This window comes from Rhynchophorus ferrugineus, unplaced genomic scaffold (assembly GCF_030347505.1).
Source record: "Rhynchophorus ferrugineus isolate W39M unplaced genomic scaffold, kcgeb_rfMv2 rfM9, whole genome shotgun sequence".
Taxonomy (NCBI): Eukaryota; Metazoa; Arthropoda; class Insecta; order Coleoptera; family Curculionidae; genus Rhynchophorus; species Rhynchophorus ferrugineus.
Window position 1 is genome coordinate 5152446 of NW_027472588.1, and position 20262 is coordinate 5172707.

Below are 20262 nucleotides of genomic sequence, written 5' to 3' on the forward strand. Positions count from 1 at the left end.
ACGCCGGGAATAAACAAAATAGAATATTAACGTGAACAAAAATAAATTATTATAGCTCAAATATTTATATATTTATTTTTATATTTATTTTTTTAAAATATTTATATGGTTAAATATTATTTAGGATGGCAGAAGCTGTGGTCCATATTGGACAGCCAAATTTTAGACCTAGCTTACTCCAAAACTGAGGCTGTAAACAACATTTTATTATCAGTATATTTTGGTAAATAATAAGCGAGGAAGTGGTAAAACCAAAGTGGTAAAACCAAAACATTGAACAAATAGTAATCAAAAGAAGCTAGGTTTGGTGAATCGGACATTCAATACAATCTCAAGTTTCTATGTAGAATCTCTAATCCTGCAGTTTGCATCCATTCTGATCATGTTTTCACCTTGACGAGGCATCTATGGAGAAAAACTGGAACATTATATATTACCACCTAGATAATGTCAGTTTATGGACAGCCAGACTTTATGGTTTTATATGTTTCGGTGAACATGAGAATTATTGTATGAAATACACTTTTCATCGCCAGTGACAATAGGTCACAGAAAACCCTTCTTTTTGCCTAGCAAGTAATGAAACTTCGATGTTGAAGCAAGGATATTCAGTTAATTTAGGTGCTAGCTATTTATCCTCTTTTAGTATTTTTCATATCACATGTAAACTTCTGGGAACAGTTAATTTATCAACTGCTAAGAGCCTGAAAATACTCTAAGAGTTAAAGCTGTATCTTTATCCCCTAAAGTCAGCGGTTACAGAAAATTTCGCAGTCAATGACCAAAAAAAAGTCGAGCTCTCCGCAGAGACCTCCGTAACAGAGATGAAATACCTCCCTCCCGCAGAAAACACCAAACTTCATAAACAACAACATCATTAATCTAACTCTATCAATGAATCTAACTCCACCAAAAAACCAGTCACCTCAGCCTTTCTTCTCAACCATCTTGTGTATCCAAAGTCTCTACAGACTATGATCGGCAAACTTCAAACCAAAAAATCTCCGGGTTTCGATGGAATATCGATTACTCAATTAAAAAAGTTCCCGAATAAGAAGGTCGCGGAACTGGCAAACATCATTAATTCCATCATGATGTCCAACTTGTCATTCCATGCTAAGTCTCAGCGACCACAAGGAAGGTATGCGTCATGCCTTCTACCGCCTGGTCTTAAGCCAGAACAAAAAATGGATTTTTGTCCAAGAAGTCTTACAATTCGTTGTTTTAGAACTCTTTTAGACTTCCAAGCTATTCTTTATTATAGACATCAAGATCAATGCTTTTAAATCATTTAGATTTTAAACCAAACAAAATCAAACATCAAAAATAATGAATGTCCCTGATTGCCTTATATATTTACCGAATAATTCGGGAATACTAAAGGGAAAACCATTACTATATGTAGGAAAATGTCAAAACCATCAAATTTAACGGTTAGGTTAAGTTGTTTAAGAGTTGTTTACATTGATACGTCGCATATTCACCAATAGTTATCGATGATCAAAATACATGCAGCAACTTAATAAACGAAAGCTATTTGCATCAAAATTAATATCGTAAAATATGAAATAAATTTCATGTTATATTTCGGGCCTAAATGTTTATTTCATTTAAATACCGTAATATCGAAATCGGGAGAATTATTTATGTAATGTTTTAATATGCTTTCCGAATACTTAATATGTTTACCCATCCAGAAATTTCGCACGCCAACGTATCAAGTTGCCGCTACTCCCTATCGCATTCCTAATACGTTTTCATTGTTTCTAAACAGCGAGAAAGCTCCCTCTATCAAATTGCCGAGAAAAACTGTTGCTGTTGTTGTTTTCGGTCTCTCAATGCTCCCACTGTCAGACCTATTATCGTTCGGTTTATTATACAAAAAGTGCGACTGGCTGTAATGGCCTGTATGTAGGTTCACGTTCATTCGCATGACGTGGAAAGGTCAAGTTTTTGTGACTGGCTTCGAAATGGAAAGGGTTAAATGACAGAAACGTTAGTGTCTTAAATTATGTACGAGCATTTCGGTTTCGATTTAAATAAATTGGTTTTGGGTCGGGTTTTTTTCGTATAAAAGTATTACCATTAGTAGCGTTAGTATCGTTGCTTTAATAAAAAATTATTTCTGTTAATTAATTTTAGATTATTGTGATGATGACGAACAATTAGTATACTTACCTCTTAGTCAGTATGACAGAAAGCGTAGTAGATATTCGAAAATTACCTGTAAATAAATAAAGTTACTTTATTTATGTTTTTGCCATTCATAAACTTTTATTTTAGTATTGGATTTAAGTAACTTTTTTAGAAATGACAAAATGCTGTGTTTGTTTCTATCTAATTTTTCACGATTTTCAGATACTATTAGGATTATATGCCTTCTTATATAATATATAATGCTGTATATATTTACGATTAGTTCTCATCCACATAATCGAATTAGTGTTGGACTATGAGACTTATGCGTATTCGTCATAGTTAATAATTTTTATGTGTTTAAAAACCTTTCCTATGTTATAAGTGGCACAGTTAGTAGGATTTCGGAGAGATCATAAGGTATTTCTCTTTTGGATTGGTTTAATTAAATTGAATCAAATATAATTATAAGTAATTAGGAAAAAAAAGGGTTTGACGTTGGATTGGCAATCGTTCTATAGTTATTCAAAACATTACTTGGTGTTGTAGTCCTAGCTGTTGTAGTCTGACTAGACTAGGTTGAGTGAATGTATTCAAAGACCCCTACCCATAAACTATTACAACTAAAAAACATACAAGCCTTCAAAAAGCGCCCCTTGTCCTTGGATTCTATACACATGCCTCACAGTTCAAGGTGTAGCGTCATCAACGGATTGCGGTATCTCAGTTTCTTAGCCGCAGACTATTGGTATCCGGAGTCACCAAACGTTGGAAGACCATTCTGGAAAGGGGTATCATACCAATTTGGATAGAAATAGTGCCATTTCGAAGATCTTTGAAAGCAAACTGGCGATACACAAATATAATTTTACAAAAACTATAAGCTGTTCAAAAACCCCTACCCATAAACTATTACAACTAAAAACATTCAATCCTTGAAAAAACGCCCCTTGTCCTTGGATTCTATACACATGCCTCACAGTTCAAGGTGTAGCGTCACCAAAGGCAGACTGAAGTTGCTGTGAATTAACATAGTCTAATAGAACTTGGACAGAAGCTTGAAATTCCAGGTGACCAGCCACCAAATACGGATTGCGGTATCTCAGTTTCTTAGCCGCAGACTATTGGTATCTGGAGTCACCAAAAGTTGGAGGACCATTCTGAAAAGGGTTACCATAACAATTTGGATAGAAATAGTGCCATTTCGAAGATCTTTAAAAACAAACTGGCGATACTCAAATATAATTTTACGAAAACTATAAGCTGGTCAATAACCCCTACCCATAAACTATTACAACTAAAAAACATTCAATCCTTGAAAAAACGCCACTTGGCCTTGGATTCTATAGACATGGATCACAGTTCAAGGTGTAGCGTCATCAAAGGCTGATTAAAGTTGCTGTGAATTAACATAGTCTAACAGAACTTGGACAGAAGCTTGAAATTCCGGGTGACCAGCCACCAAAAACGGATTGCGGTATCTCAGTTTCTTAGCCGCAGACTATTGGTATCTCGAGTCACCAAACGTTGGAAGACCATTCTGGAAAGGGGTATCATACCAATTTGGATAGAAATAGTGCCATTTCGAAGATCTTTGAAAGCAAACTGGCGATACTCAAATATAATTTTACGAATACTATAAGCTGGTCAATGACCCCTACCCATAAACTATTACAACTAAAAAACATTCAATCCTTGAAAAAACGCCCCTTGTCCTTGGATTCTATACACATGCCTCACAGTTCAAGGTGTAGCGTCACCAAAGGCAGACTGAAGTTGCTGTGAATTAACATAGTCTAACAGAACTTGGACAGAAGCTTGAAATTCCGGGTGACCAGCCCCCAAAAACGGATTGCGGTATCTCAGTTTCTTAGCCGCAGGCTATTGGTATCTGGAGTCACCAAAAGTTGGAAGACCATTCTGGAAAGGGGTATCTTAACAATTTGCATAGGAATAGTGCCATTTTGAAGATCTTTAAAAGCAAACTGGCGATACTCAAATATAATTTTACAAAAACTATAAGCTGTTCAAAAACCCCTACCCTTAAACTGACGGACAGAAGCTTGAAGGTACAAACTGGCGATACTCAAATATAATTTTACAAAAACTATAAGCTGGCCAGACGAAATAACAACCACTTAAATCTCTATGACCGTTTCTTTATAAGGGAGGTATTATGTAATACGACCCAGCCTATCCGACTATCTATTCTTTTTTCAGTACCTGAATGGTAAGCGGGTGAGACGGGTTGGTCTGTTTTTACGCTCAGTGTCGCTTAGTATCACTGTTCAACAAGTCGCCTCTTCTTTCCGTTAATTTTTCATTAATATTTTGAAGTAAATTAATACTTCTTGTTTTCTAAACCCTCTCACATATTATAACATTAAACCGAATCTTAATATCTATGGTCTAGTGTTGTAATGCAATGAAACGATTTTAATATTAATAAATTCTGAGCGTTTTAATCGACTTCACTTGCATTATTTGTTGACAGTACAGAACTAATTTAACGGCTTGGCCGTGTTTGAGTAGTTGATGATACTTAGCATCATAATTGTTGATCACCCGTAAACTTTTGTTGTTGAAATGAAAATGATTCGATCGACGACTGTTTTATTTTCGCAGTGATTTTCACTGCAAATTTCAGTCTTGTGTAAATATACAGTTTTTGAAGCAATACATTTGAGGAATAACTTTCAAAATAGATAATCTAAACAAATTATTTAATTTACAATAATGTCCTCAATTCAAATTTTAATTCAATGATCCGCTTTGTATCAAAATAATAAAGTTAAAATCAACTTCTGCAGCATTGTCAATAGTTTTAAATAGATTTTTTATGTCGAATACAATATAATATAATAATAATATAACATAATTATACTGTATAAACAAAGAGTTAATTATATTAAGATATAGGCGCTAAGTAGTCAAATAAGACAATATATGATAAATGTTGGCAAAATAAGTAGATGGAAAGTTGTAAGTTAAAACATTTTTAAATGAATTACCAAGGTATTCAACAAGAGAAAGGTGTTTGAGTATTTTAATTGATTTCTATTCGTTATTGGTATAAGGAAAAAAACGTCCTCCAAGATATATTGATACCTCCACAAATATTTCTTTTACAACCACTGCACATAAAGTTAGAATTGATGAAGCAATTTGTAAAATCACTTTCCAAAGATACAGACTGCTTCAAATTCATGGCATCAAAATTTTCAGGTGTTCCAGAAGCAAATGTAAACCAACGTGTTTTCAACAGACCAGACATTAAACGGTTTATGACTAACTCACAATTCATCAGGACAATGACATAACCCTAATAACAATATTTAATTGCTTTTAAGGAAGTCATAGAGTAATTTTTAGGCAATGATACAGACTTTAACTATAAACAAATAGTCAAAGGAGTACCAAAATAATTGTAAGCTTTAGGTAACTTAATGATCCTGATTTTCCCACATCAACTACTTAGAAACAGCAAAGTGAACGATTTGGCCAGGACTTCAAAGAGAATATATAGTTCCTATACGTCAAATCCACTATGACCAACACTTACATGATAATTTCGGGAGATTCTCATATATAACACAAATCTCTTCCTTTTAAACTTTCGTACATTAACGAAGAAGAATATCTGTTTAAACAAATCGCAATTATTCTGGAACTATCCTAACAAAAATTGCGCCTAATGGTGTTGGTAATTTGCAGGGAACACCGCATAGGGCTTGGCCATTAGACGTAGAAAATTCTCCCGTTCAAAATACAAAAAGGAAACTTCTACCGTGGAAAATCTAAATACGAGCGATAAGACACGTTCACGACGGCAGAGCAAAAAAATTAAAATGACCTTTTCTCGTGCACGATCACGTTGTTTGATTCTGAATATCAAAAACGGGTCGGTCTTTTATTCCGTTAGAGTTTCCAGGGGACGTTTATTTTTTATTTTTCTACAATGATAACCTCACTGGCGTTAGACATTATAATGATATTTGCGTATTAACTATAGTTGGGTCTATCAAACTTAAGGCAAGATTTAATCTCGCACGATTTCTTCTACAAAATATAAAGTCAAATATAAAATATCAGCTAGTTCATTGTTATCAACCTGTGTAAGATATATAGTCTTTCTACAACAGGGAACACACGTATCAGTCATCACACGTATTACGTATTGCCTATCGCAGTTTGCAAATTCATTTCAAAATCACTCAGAACTAATCCCTAAATACTAATCATTTACTTTGAACCAAAACGAGATAATGGGGGTTCCCTCTTGCCGGTAAAATGCCTTAGTAAGTATTACTACTATTATACACTAAGTTGCTACCTTTTTATTGGAAACAGTTTTTAGCATATTGCAACTGCACTTATTATTAGTAAGGGTATTGCGAGTAACACCTCTAAAAAATGGCATTGGTAAAATAATTAGTAAACCCTGCCATGGCAATGTGTATAGAAACAATATCATTTAGAAAATCGACAACGGCAAACTGGTGAACGAAGGTACAGGCGATACTCGACAATAATTTGATTAGAACTATAAGCAGTCCAAACTCCGTGGTCATTTCTTTAACAGGTCAATTGAAAAGTCCCCTGCCTACCACAGTAAAACACATTTTATTGGCAAAATTAGTTTTTTTTTATTCAACATAATTCCCTTCAAGGGTGAGACACTGATTATAACGATCCTCTAACTTTTCGATGTCGTTTTTGTACTACGATTTGTCCTTTTCTTCAAAATAGACCTCAGTTCCGGTGATCACCTCTTTATTCGACGAAAATTTCCTACCAGCCACCATTTTGAAAATTTTCAATTGCAAATTTCCTAGCATTCTTTTGATATCTGAGAACAGGAAATAGGCCATAGGCCAGATACAAAGTAAGTCCAAATAGGCCAGATCTGGAGAATACGGTAGATGAGGAAGCAATTCGAAGCTCAATTCATGAATTTTTGCCATCGTTTTAACTGACTTGTGACACGGTGATTTCGTCCTTCAAACGGTTCAATAACGCTATGTAATAATCGCTGTTAAAGGGCCTTCCTTTGTCAAGGTAGTCAGTGAAAATTATTCTATGCGCATCCCAAAATACAGACGCCATAACCTTGCCAGCCGACTGTTGCGTTTTCCCAAGCTTTGGAGCGGGTTCATCGTATGCAGTCCACTCGGATGATGATTGGACTTTGGATTAATGGAGATTGGAAATAATGGAACCATGTTTCATCCATTGTCACATATCGACGCAAAAGCTCGGGTTTATTACGCTTGATTATCTTCAAACACTGCTCCGAATCATCAACTCGTCGTCCAAAAGTGAGCTCGCGCGGTACCCACTTTGCACATAGCTTTCTCATCCCAAATATTCGTGAATGATATGATATACACGTTCAGCTGATATCTTTAGAGTGTCTGCTATTTCATTCAATTTCAATTTACGGCCATCCAAAATCATTTTGGGTTTTTTTTTAAATATTTTCGTCGGTAACATCCTCTTTTGGGCGTCCACTGCGTTCACTGCCTACCGTGTTCACTTCACCACTTCTAAACTTAGCATACCAATCCTTGATGATTAATTTTCCTAGGGCAGTGTCCGTAAATTCAGCATCAAACCAAGTTTTTGCTTCAACTGTATTTTTTTCCCCTCAAAAAGCAATATTTTATCAACACGCGAAATTCCTTTTTATCCATTAGGAATTTTAACTTTTAGGGCTAACTAAAAACATATGGATTTAATTCTAGTAGCGCCATCTATGTGTCAGGCCGGGGACTTTTCAATTGACCTGTTAGGCGGGAACTTGCTATATCATGTATCCTAAGAATTATGTATTTTAAGATTGAATTGTATAATGAGCAAGGAAAGGTCGACCTATTTTCTAATAGATAAAAACCTTCAGTGTCGTTTTGTATCGTAGATAAATATATCGCTTCGTATTTCTTTAAACTAAATTAGTATCTTGAAGTAAATTAATAATTTTTGTGTTTTGAAGTCAGTTTTTGAATAACTGCTAACTATTTAATCATTTTTCTAAGCACGAACTGTTTCCCAAAAATCTGCGACGTCCCCAAATATCCCTCGCCAGTCCGTAAATTATTCCAGACAGATCTCAATCTCAGTCCCAATGAACTGACCTTTTTTTCTCTATACAATTAACGATTTTCCGGGTCATCAGAACAAAAAGCTTTTTTCCTCCTCGGGGTGCTAATTTATTTCGAAACAGAAGAAACGGCCTTTGTCAGACATATTTCGCATAATCTCTCCCATCCTTCTCCAATCCTTTCGATCCTCCATCACGAATAAATCGGCCATTAGGAATTCGGCGATTTTTCCTCTGTAAATCCCCCCCCCCCAAAAAAAAAGAAACTTAACGGGCAATTAACGTCTAGAAACGGCGGTATTAAGACGACGCCTTAATTGAATAAAAGTTTGTTTCGATTTTCTTTTGAATAATCGGGTCCTAAATCAAAATAATCTCCGATAGCCGGTCGGGCAATTTCGCTCGTCTAGCGGCAAAGTTTTTAATACGACAAACGGAGGAATGGCAGCGCGATTTCCACTTCTGGGAACGCGAGATGTTAATAAAATCGGGAAAAACGAGGAAACTTTTTCAATTTCGACGGGCATAAGCTGTAAACTGGTATTGCTAATCGTAGATCAACGGTATTCGGACTGGGAAATAATTGTGAGTGATTTGTCGTAATCGTAGATGTCGTAACTTTAAGCGAAGCTCCATCATACTTCCGCGGAAATGTAACCGATATTTTCGGAGGCAGATATAAGAAAAGAACATTTACAGCTGTAACATTAATTTCGTTGTTCTATCTCACCTATCAAATTGAAACCATCCAATTGTAGGAATGTTCGTCTGGTCGGTCAGTCGGTCGAAATGTGTGGCTGCAGCTGCGATTGTTTGTCCGAAGACTCACTCATATTTTCGGAAGGAATTTGCACGAGAACTAAAAACACTGGTTGAATCAAACTTGTTTATTTTAACTTATAATTTATACATGTGGTCGACGGGAGTATTAACAGGATATTAGCTTAGGTAGAGGAAGTACGGTAGCGCTGTGGAAGTGGTACTGTTACAAGGGGATGGAGAAAAGAAAAGAGAGCGAGACTCTTATCTTAGATTTAGTTTATATAAGTTTGTCTGATCTAAGATTTGACACAAAAAAATGTGTATCATATCCACACAGCGAGGCCATACATACCGTTTTTGGTTGTTTTTGGTCACTTTTTGATTAAAGCATATAGCACTGAATCCATATTTCATTCATTGTCGCATCTTGAGGTAAAAACAACCCCAAACAACTATATTGTTGTTTTTTTTAAATAATGAAAGTTGCTTCATCAAAATCACTGTGACTTTTAAGCGAAATTTCAGATTTTTATGAGATATTCCCGCATTGACTGATTGATTGTTTACAGAGTGAAATAACATTGATTTTATAATATTTTCGCTTTCTGTTCCTTCTCTGTTATGCGCCATAGTAATTTGTCTCAGAACATTAAGGCAATGTATGACTGACACTTATAATGACACAGCTTCAGTCTATAGGCGCATGTCCCGTCCCTCTTCATAAATCTGTTACTAAGACTGGGGATGTCGCATCTCTTGAGCCTCACGTGCTATTGTCAAATCCATATTTCATTCATTGTTGCATCTTGAGGTAAAAACAACCCCAAACAACTATATTGTTGTTTTTTTTTAAATAATGAAAGTTGCTTCATCAAAATCACTGTGACTTTTAAGCGAAATTTCAGATTTTTATGAGATATTCCTGCATTGACTGATTGATTGTTTACAGAGTGAAATAACATTGATTTTATAATATTTTCGCTTTCTGTTCCTTCTCTGTAATGCGCCATAGTAATTTGTCTCAGGACATTAAGGCAATAAATTTTGTTCTATATCAGATCGGATGGTACTAAAGGTTTTAGTCGACGAACTTCACTGTCATCACTTACTTTCAGCAGCTTGGTTTGCATATTGGGATGCAGTCACACTCTTTCGAAGTACTTAACACTACCTCTTTGAATTAGACACGTTATGGGCTCCAGAGACACTTTTTGTTATAACATTTGTTAGGGAACCGTTGAATTTTGGCTATATTTGAGTAAATAAATTACCATTAACTATTTTTAAAGTATATATCAGCGGGTACGTGCTTCTTCCAGGTTAGGCGCCAGTCCATATGCATACCATAGACATTTTCTTCTATGCAGAGTGAATGTTACCTCGGTAGATTTTGTTGACTAACACTATATAATGACACAGCTTCAGTCTATAGGCGCATGTCTCATTCCTCTTCATAAATCTGTTTCTGAGACTGGGGATATCGCATCTCTTGAGCTTCATGGGCTATTGTCCTATTCTTCTCAGCCTCAATGCCAACTGGTTTCTATACATTCGACAAGTTTCTTCTAATATTTACAATATGCTGACATCTTTACTGCTCTACTATTCGGATATTGAGATCTATAAACTGTTGCTCGTGCTTGGAAGAATATAGAGCATGTTCATTAAAGCTTTGCTCTGGAACCTTTCCAATATTTCAATATTGCTGTTGCTTGCTGTGCCGCATATTCACCTATGCCACCATATGTGCAAATTGGTTTGATGATGGATCTGTATACCATAATTATGCCCTTATTGATTAAATGGTGAAAGTGACGAACAGAGCCTGGCTGGCGAGTTTTTTAGCTTGGACCAGAAGTGCTTCTGTCAATCTACGATCCCAAATATTTTGATGTTTTTCTTGTGGGATGCCTTTGTATAAATCTGTCGACAGACAGGTTTCTCTTCTCAGGGCAACATAATTTTCGAAATGATAAATTTTCTTGCAAAAAAGTTCGTTGTAAAATAGAAAAAAAACAAAGATATCGCGTCCATTAACTGAGTTACGTTTTATATCTATTTTAATTAAAGCAATCTCTCCCAGAAATAATAAAATCTCGTTATTCTCCAATTTCAAGTCGCACAGTAACTCTTCCAGCCATAAACTTATTAATATAGTAGGGAACCGGGACCGTCCTACCTTGCGGGGTTCCCTTTTTACGCTACGCTATACGTTGGAGTTCATAAAGGTGAGGAAAAACTGGAAAAGTTTTTCAATTTCGATGGGAATTAGTTTGCGCTTGTTCTAAGAAAGCGCCGCTAATCAGGCAGCGATCAATTTTCTGTTCCTTTACAGGCCGAAATGTCAAAGTTTAGCCGGTAAGATTTTATGTCTACCCTCTGACTGACTTTCGATGCTCTCTAAGTTATATTAGATACACGATTTCGGCAAGTTTTCTCCTTTTAATCGTCATTATTATACGTGTTATAAGGGGTATAAATATCGTATCGAACAACATGACACCAGACAGGGAGACCGATGCTACCTTTTATTCAGCAAAGGTAAGAGGTCAATTAAAAAGTCCCCGGCCTACAATAGTAAAATAATGTTTTTTTGCAAAAATTAGTTCCCTTCAATACTTGACGTTACATGATACACTGATTATAGCGATCCTCCATACCATTTTAGTAGTACGATTTGTTCTTTGCTTCAAAATAGGCCTCAGTTTCGGCTATTACCTCTTCATTGGACGAACATTTCTTCCCAGCGAGCTTTCTTTTGAGATCTAAGAACAGGAAATAGTCGTTGGAGAATACGGTGGATAAGGAAGCAATTCGAAACCCAACTCATGGATATTTTGACACGGCCCATTGCCTTGGTGAAGCAGCACTTTCATTTTCTTCAAATGCGGCCGTTTTTCGGCCATTTCGCCCTTCAAACGGTCCTATAGCGCTATGTAATAGTAGCTTGCGTTTGCCCACGCTTTGGGGCGGGTTAATCGTGTACAGTCTACTCGGATGACTGCCGATTGGACTTCGGAGTGAAATAATGAAGTCATGTTTCATCCATTGCCACATATCAACGCAAAAACTCTGGTTTATTACGCTTGATCATTTTCAAACACTGCTCCGAATCATCAACTCGTCGTTGTTTTTGGTCAAAAGTTAGCTCGCGCGGCACACACTTTGCACAGAGCTTTCTCATACCCAAATATTCGCAAATGATACAATGTACACGTTCAGTTAATATCCTTAGAGTGTCTGCTATTTCATTCAATTTCAATTTACGGTCATTCAAAATCATTTTGTGGATTTTTTAAATGTTTTCGTCGGTAACATCCTCTTTTCATTTCACCACGTCTAAACTTAGCATACCAATCCTTGATGGTTGATTTTCCTGGGGAAGTGACCGGAAACTCGGCATCAAGCCAAGTTTTTGTTTGAACTGTATTTTTTTCCTTCAAAAAGCAATATTTTATCAACGCAAACGCGAAATTTATTTTTTTTTCACAATAACAAAAGTTGCTTCACTCAAAATGCTATAATTCACAAACTAATGATACGACAGCTGTCAAATTTGTATTCAACAATGACCTCGCCCAACTCCCAAAGATATCATTAGAGCATTAACCAAATTGCGAGCGAACTAAGATAACTCCGCAAAAATCTAGTTAGATACCTCGACTTGTCTTGATGACACGTGTAATTAAAATCAAAGGAATACCGAAAAAAACACCCGATCGATACCCAGAAAACGGCGTATTACAATCAAAGACCTGACTATACCGAAGCTCTGCCACCTTAGCCGCTGACTTATCTGCTCCCACTGTTTTCGGTTGCTATTATTACGTTGTCTAATTACGGGTGCTCGCTACAGATTAACGCTTCAGCCAGACGAAGCGGGTGAGTGACATGGATAACCCACATATTTCGAGGGTTAGGGCTAACTAACACATGGATTTAATTCTAGTAGCGCCATCTATATGTCAGGCCAGGGACTTTTCAATTAACCTGTTAATTGTTTGATTTTTTTAAATTATAAACTCCTCTTTTTACTTACCAGGGTTTATCTGGACTGAACCAACAGTTTAACGTGGGCTCCAACCCACGGTTCTCGACATTAAGCCTACCGACCGGCAATTGACCATCTTGAAAATGATGCCAGAAGATATCCGGTCTTACCAAGCCTGGTTACTGGCAACTGGAATCATTTTCTTGTCAGATTTTATATTTTTGCCTGCCTTATAGAAATCACAAACATACCCTCCTGTCACCTTGACCACAGCTCCAACCAAGCCAGCAATTGTAGGATTAAAATATTATATCGTATTACAATTTTTTCGTAATATACTTTTAATTTAATAATTCTTATTGTAATAAGTGTTTACTAAAAAAAAAACATGTATTACTATTTCTGTTTCATAAATGTTATACCGAATTGTTGGACGAATATATAAAAGAATCTTGTGTGCAAAATATATTTATCCATAATATTACAATTTATTTTTATTTATTTGACTTTTTATTTCTATTCGTTTTCTAAATTTTAATTAAAAAACTTTTTAAGCAGTACTTCGTCGGCTAATCTGAAAAAAAAACTGAGTGCCTTCTCTCTGTCTTGTCTGCTTTTTATTTATCAATCGCAAGTCGATATTAAAACACATTAAATTTAAGATTTTTGCATTCATTTTTGGCGTCTAAAAGAAAACGGCCCAAGTGGGAACAGTATGCGACATGTTTTTTCAGATTAAATTTTCTAGATTCGCAACTTAAAAGTTTTAAAAGCTTTTCAGTTTGATGTTTGCGGGGGTTTAGTTCAGATTCAGACGTGTTGGAAAATATATTGTAGCTAGATTGTTTTTCATTCGAGTCCTTATTTCGGTTCATAATGTCGATTGTAAACGAAAGGAGGGTAGAGAAAAAGTTTAGGCATTTTCATTTAGATTATATTAAATTCGCGCTGTTAGTTTTGTATGGCGATAAGGAGTAATTTTGTTTTCAATTTTTGTGTTTTTGCAACTTCTGTTTGTTTCTTTTTCGGTTGTTTCAGTTGCGACAAATGTTTCTAAATCTAAATGCTACTAGTCTACATCTTATGTAATTATATGGGTTTGACTTGTCTCTCAGGAAACTTAAATAATCATGAACTTCCGCAAGCAGAGAACGTTAAGTATCTGGCCATCAATAAATAATGCATTTTGATCGATGTTTGACATGGAAAAAACTTATAGTAACAAAACGCAAACAGCTTGGGCTTAAACTAAACCAAATGTATTGGCTGATAGGGCGTAAATCTAAATTATCATTAGATAACAAGGTTTTATAGGTAGTATAGGCTGTATAAGTCAATACTTATGCCCATTTGAACTGTAATTAGTATTGAACTGTGGAATACTACTATCAAATCTAACATAGCTATCCCCCAAAGGATCCAGAATAATGTGTTGCGAGTCATCGTCGATGCGCCATATTACGTCTCCAACAAACTGATTTAATGCGACATTCCCAAGAACCCATAATAAGTGTAATAATAATAAGTGTAATTCGAGTTACTCTGAGTTAGCACTCTGAAAGACTGCTAAAAGAACCAAAAAGAACCTGCTGAAAGACCAAACCAAACCAAACAGTTAAATGTGCGCGATGACAATGAAGTACGTTAGCTCAACTGCCAACTAACATACAAATTGATTAATGGGGACGTAGAATGAAATAGAACAGTCTTTAAAATATGTTAGGATAGACATTAGATTAAGTTTGAAAGTATCTAGAATAAGATTTAGAGCAGATCACTTACTGAAGCGATATTCTATATGTCAGGATAGTTATATTATATAACGGAAATTATATAATAATACTTATTGCACAAGGGCAGATTGTTGAAGTTCTAAGAGGTTAATAAAAAAAATATGGGCTTATAAATTAGTTAATTTTTTTTTAATTTGAAGCTTTATGATGAAAGGTCATTAGAATGAAATTTATTCAAAGCATTGTCCATCTATGGCTGCTACTTTCTCCTATCTTTCAGGTAATTTACGGATTCTTTCTCGAAGAAACAACGTATCTCTTGGGGCTATCCACCAATCAATTTATTTTTTGGTATCTTCGTAACAAGTGAAGCGCTACTGAGACAGGCCACAACTCATATGTCAGAACAAACAGTTATAAGAAGCAGCAAGGTCTAAATAATACGGTGGGAGGGTTGGGCTTTCTCCATTTTAAGATTTCGAAGCAAGTTTTCACCAGTCAAAGAAATTCCTACATTTCAACTTAAACAAAAATATTATTATAAAGTTTCCTTTGTCCCGGTCCCCGATTTTGTTCCGAACGATTTGTATTTAATATCGCCGAGCTAGATTTTTCACGAAACACCCTCGTTATTATTCGAACAACACGAACACGATCGCGATTTAGAAAATGTTCCGGCGGGGCCCTGCTCTCAAATAATTCGCTTTTCAATAAAATTAATTTTCTTCGGAGCCACAAAAAGGTAAACCCTTTCCGCCGTTAGATTTAATTAAACTTTCTGACGTTAGGTGAGAAGGGTGATGCAGGTTTTATATTAAATTATTCCCGTTTTTTTCGCTCCTTTCTTCTTGGCTGATGGAAAGTATATTTTATTCGATTTTTAGGTGGGATCAAACTACATCCATCGTGTTTTAATTTCCAATAGGCTAGATGACTAGAATAGTTTTTATTATTATTTGGTATCTATTAAACCCCCCGTATCTCATCAAGGACGCAGTCGGTAAGATTCCCTGGAGATCATAACAGTGTTCTCTTTTGGGTTCATTCAATTAACAGAACTCGAATTAATTATCAAGAAAATGAGACAGTTTGATGTTGGATTTGCCATCATTCCGAAGTCACTCGCACCATTCCTTGATGCAGTTAAGTGCAGCTCGGGCGAAAGTATCGCAGCTGAAGCTGTAAAGTCACAAAATGTAGGCTGAAGGTATTCAAGGACTACTAGGCACAAACGAATCTAATTAGAAAGCACTCAAGCTTTGAAAAACAACCATACTTCATAATTCCTATCATAAACATCACAGTTTAGGGTGCAAAGCCACCAAAGTCTAGCTGGAGTTGCTGTCAACTAACATACTTTAATAGAATTTGGATAGAAATTCGTAGTTCAAGGTATCAAAAACAAATCGCAGTAGACCCGTTTCTCAGCCCCTTGACTAGTGAAATTTATAGCTAGTTCCTATAAAAATTAGAATAGAAACAGAGCTATACAGAAAATCAACAAAGTCAAACTGACGAGCAACAGTACAAGCGATATTAACAAAACTATGGGCTGTCCAGATGGAACAAGAAGCACGTACATTACTTAATAATTCACATAATATACTATATCCAAGTAACTCTACCAAAAATATTATGGTTCTTCAGTATCAAGATCAATCTATTTATTTCTAGCTCATCTCAACACTAATAGCATTGTCTGTATCATTTTGGAGGTAAAAACCACGTACATTACTTAATAATTCACATAATAGTATGATGGTTATGGTTTCGTTTTCTTTGAGTAGCCCATAATATACTATATCCAACTAAATATTATGTTTCTTCAGTATCAAGATCAATCTATTTATTTCTAGCTCATCTCAATATTAATAGCATTATCTGTATCATTTTGAAAGTGAAATGATTTCCTTAATACTCAAGATTCTTGATAAACTGTTAATGGTTGAATTGCAAATTTTGGCGAGTGAACTGTTGCTCTACGCTATTTTTTTTACTTAATTTTATGTCAAATTGTTTCTAAAGCCTTTTAAATATGTGTTCAGAATTTACACACTTCACCGGCTTGCTGTTAGACAAATTAACAAAGTTTGATTATTTTTGAATCAGGGAACGACCATGAGTGTTTATCCCAGGAGCAAGCTCACAATTATACATCATATAACGATATTTTTTTAAGATTCGATCATTCAAATATAATTTCATTGAAGTGAATTTCCTTCTAATTATTTTTAACATGTGATTTTTTTAAAAGCCTGAAAATTTGGCCCTATTTTTGATTTGGTGGATAAACGATTCTTCGGAGTTCTATTTTCAAGTTCTGTTGGTATACAATATTTTTTAATATTCGTTGGTTTTTGTCAATTAACTTTGGGTTTCAACCACTATTTCTCTTCGCCAAAGATCTTTTACTATGACCTTGAGGCATGTCGAATTTTACATCATGGAATAACGGTCTACAAAATACCCAGAAATATAATCCCAGATGTTGAACATGGGAGGGGTGCCAGCAGCGCCAACTAGAACCCGATAACGAATAGCTGGTAACCCCGAGACGTTTATCTGGGATGTTATTGAATGGTATTTCCATTTTATTCAGTGCCCAACCATCGTTTGGTTTAGACGTGCCACCATCGACTGCCCAAGCCTCGTCTCCAGGTAACACCGCTGCCATCCGTTTTATCTATTTGTCTTATTCACATTTTATATAGCCAATAAATAACAGTCACATAATGTAAACACCACTGTATCATTCCGTTTTACCTCCATCCATCGAGCCACATCATTTACCCTAAACTATGTTTCATGCTGCCATTACACTGAATGTTGTAGCACCTGAAACATTAAACAACATCTGAGTACTCGCACATTTGTGTTTCCACGATGCCACAAGATCTACTATTGCATTGTGTTAGTAGATAGTAGTACCTATACCTTGTAGTTGATTGTTGAGTGTTCTTTCAATATATTTCTCAAATGAAAAAATTTACGTAAAACGATATATAATAATTTCAATAATAATAAAATTAATCTTTATATCAGAAAGCGTTAAAAAAATAGTGCGGATATATATTTTTTGCTTCGGTTACATTAAATTTTCACATAGACGAGATAAAGGGGATTTAAATGAAGCTTACACCGAGCAAAATGTATTTATGCTCGGTTGGCGCCCTGTTCTAAACTAATAACTTTTAATTAAATTCATGTTACTCACGCGAGAACAAAAATTAAAAATGTATGGACGCAAACCGCTTCCTTACTATTTTATCTCTCCTGTCATAATTTCCTAAAGTGTTTATGCTATCATTCGACTAAATTTATACCAACCGGACAAGAGGAAAAATGTATTTTATCCAAAATGCGGGCTCATCGCTATTTAAAGGAACAAACCCAGATAAAAAAAAACCTTTGAATAATACGAAAAAAAGCCAATGGTCTACCTGTACGGTTCAGGACCCTTTCCGAAATTACGAAATACGTTCCGTAAAGGCAAAAAAAATAAATAAATGAAGTGCGGACTGAAGATTTATTTTCTTCTATTTAATGAAGCGAATATGTGGTTTTTTATTATATAAGATTTATGCTTTTATATCAAAACAAAAATATACTTAGTATACACCAAATCGGTTTAAACGTAACTGATATAAAGACCTATATAATGTTTTTATGATATCTCGAATATTCTTCGTTCGTTCTTGAAAACTCTCAGAAAAATTCTTATGCTATCTATCGTCTGCTATCGTTAAAATCAGGATTAAACTACGTTATTTCATCGATTTAAATGAAAAATGTTGAAAATACAACAAATTGTGCATCAAATTCTTAAGCAGTGAAGTAAATCTAAATGCAATAAAATAAAATAAACCAAGGAAAAGCAACTTTGGCAAGTGCAGCCTTAAAGGATTATGGGAATCCTGAAATTCATGTTAAACTGAGTTCTGAAATTAAGGGTATATATTGCTTGATCAAGAATCAAGGGTATATATTGCTTTGTACTGGCATCCAAAATATAAATATCCAGTTTGACAAAGCTATAAAACTATGCCCTTACAAAGATATTTTGAAAGAAAATATAAAGAAGACCAGATAAATAAAAGCCAAATTAATATCAACAAAGACAAGTGCTATAAAAATAAATCCTACCCCTCCATATTTGGAGGAAAAAGTACCTCCCTGCCAACAGCTAAACCGAAAATGCTTCTCCTTCAAAAAGTAAAAAATAATTAAGATAAAACATAAATAAATCGCAAATAGATCTGAAATTGTAGCATTCTGTGGAGATACTTTTTTTGTGAGAAAAACAGAAAAGAAACTAATAAAATGTATGCAAATTTAAATATATCTTTCGAAGAAAGCTCAATGGGATGGGATTAATTTTGACAGATACATTGGGTTTTTTATTCTGAAGTCCAACGAAGCGATAGAATGATGTGTAAATTTGATCCAAAAAGTAATGGTTATACGGACTGTGTCAGGATTTCTTACCAACGATTAAAATATGTAATTATTCTATGTGTTTACATTTAGTTTCAACTAGGTTACTTTACAGAAGGCAAAATCACTAGCGGGTGAGAAGAGAATGTTACAGTTGAAGTTAATCGCAACTGTACCAACTTTCATAAAAATATTGAGTACATTACAAGAAGTAATGAAGCTGAAAATTGTCTTTGATACCGAGGCTTTCTAGATATTTGTGGTCGTTATTAAGAAGGTATTTCAATTCTTACATTCTGATAATGAAAATTCATTGTCACGTTAGATACCAAAACCGTCAAACTAATCCCAAATTCCTTAAATATTTTAAAGAAAAAATATTCAAGGCTTTTCATTCGAAGCATTGAACTAATAAACATAAAATATAATGTTGCGGGTTTCCTTATTAGTTTAAATAGTAACCTTTGTCCCTTAATTAATTTATGTCATAATTATGTTTATAATTAACCAGGGCTGGGAACTCTATTCTTGGTTTGGGTCCTAATTGGGATTATTAAGGTTAATACCTTTTAATCCGCCATCTGCACATTCTGGCTTGCGTTACGCTAATTATCATTGTAACTATTGCAATATGCTGATCTGTTGTTAATTCTGATAATTAGACCTATGACAGACCATAGTAAGTTAATGGTCAATGTATTGAACAATTTTATATTTTAGGAAAATTATTTACATCTAGTTGAATATAAATTACAGCAATAAACAATTTAAGATTATCTTCGCTAAGTTTCTACAAAATATAACATTTTCAAAGCCACTTTTAAGTATCTTCCCTAACAATTTATCTCAAATGATCGCCATAAAATGATCGAAAATGTCAAATTGCATTTAAACATGATGGCAAGTAAAAAACGCTGCTTTATTACAATGAAAAACATAAAAATATCTACCCCAAATTGATTTTCGAATATAAAAAGCGAAATGAGTCCTAAAATATTTCAATAAAATAAACAGAGCTAAATGAAGTTTACTACGTCATTGCTCAAGTGGCTCGAAAAAAAAATTAATTAAAATGTTTCTACTCCAACGAAAAATATATTAAATTA

The 20262-nt window shown here is 34.8% G+C and overlaps 1 protein-coding gene across 3 annotated transcripts in view; it reads right to left on the bottom strand.

The window, feature by feature from the left end:
• The window catches only part of LOC143201942 (adenylate cyclase type 6), a 294077-nt gene that overhangs the window by 185145 nt on the left and 88670 nt on the right, over nt 1–20262 (bottom strand). The window contains exon 3 of one of the 3 annotated variants that reach the window (XM_076413159.1): nt 2179–2224. The exons of the other annotated variants lie outside the window; for them this stretch is intronic. The gene's annotated coding sequence lies outside the window, so the exon portion shown is untranslated. The remainder of the gene's footprint in view (nt 1–2178; nt 2225–20262) is intronic. 3 annotated transcript variants of the gene reach the window in all.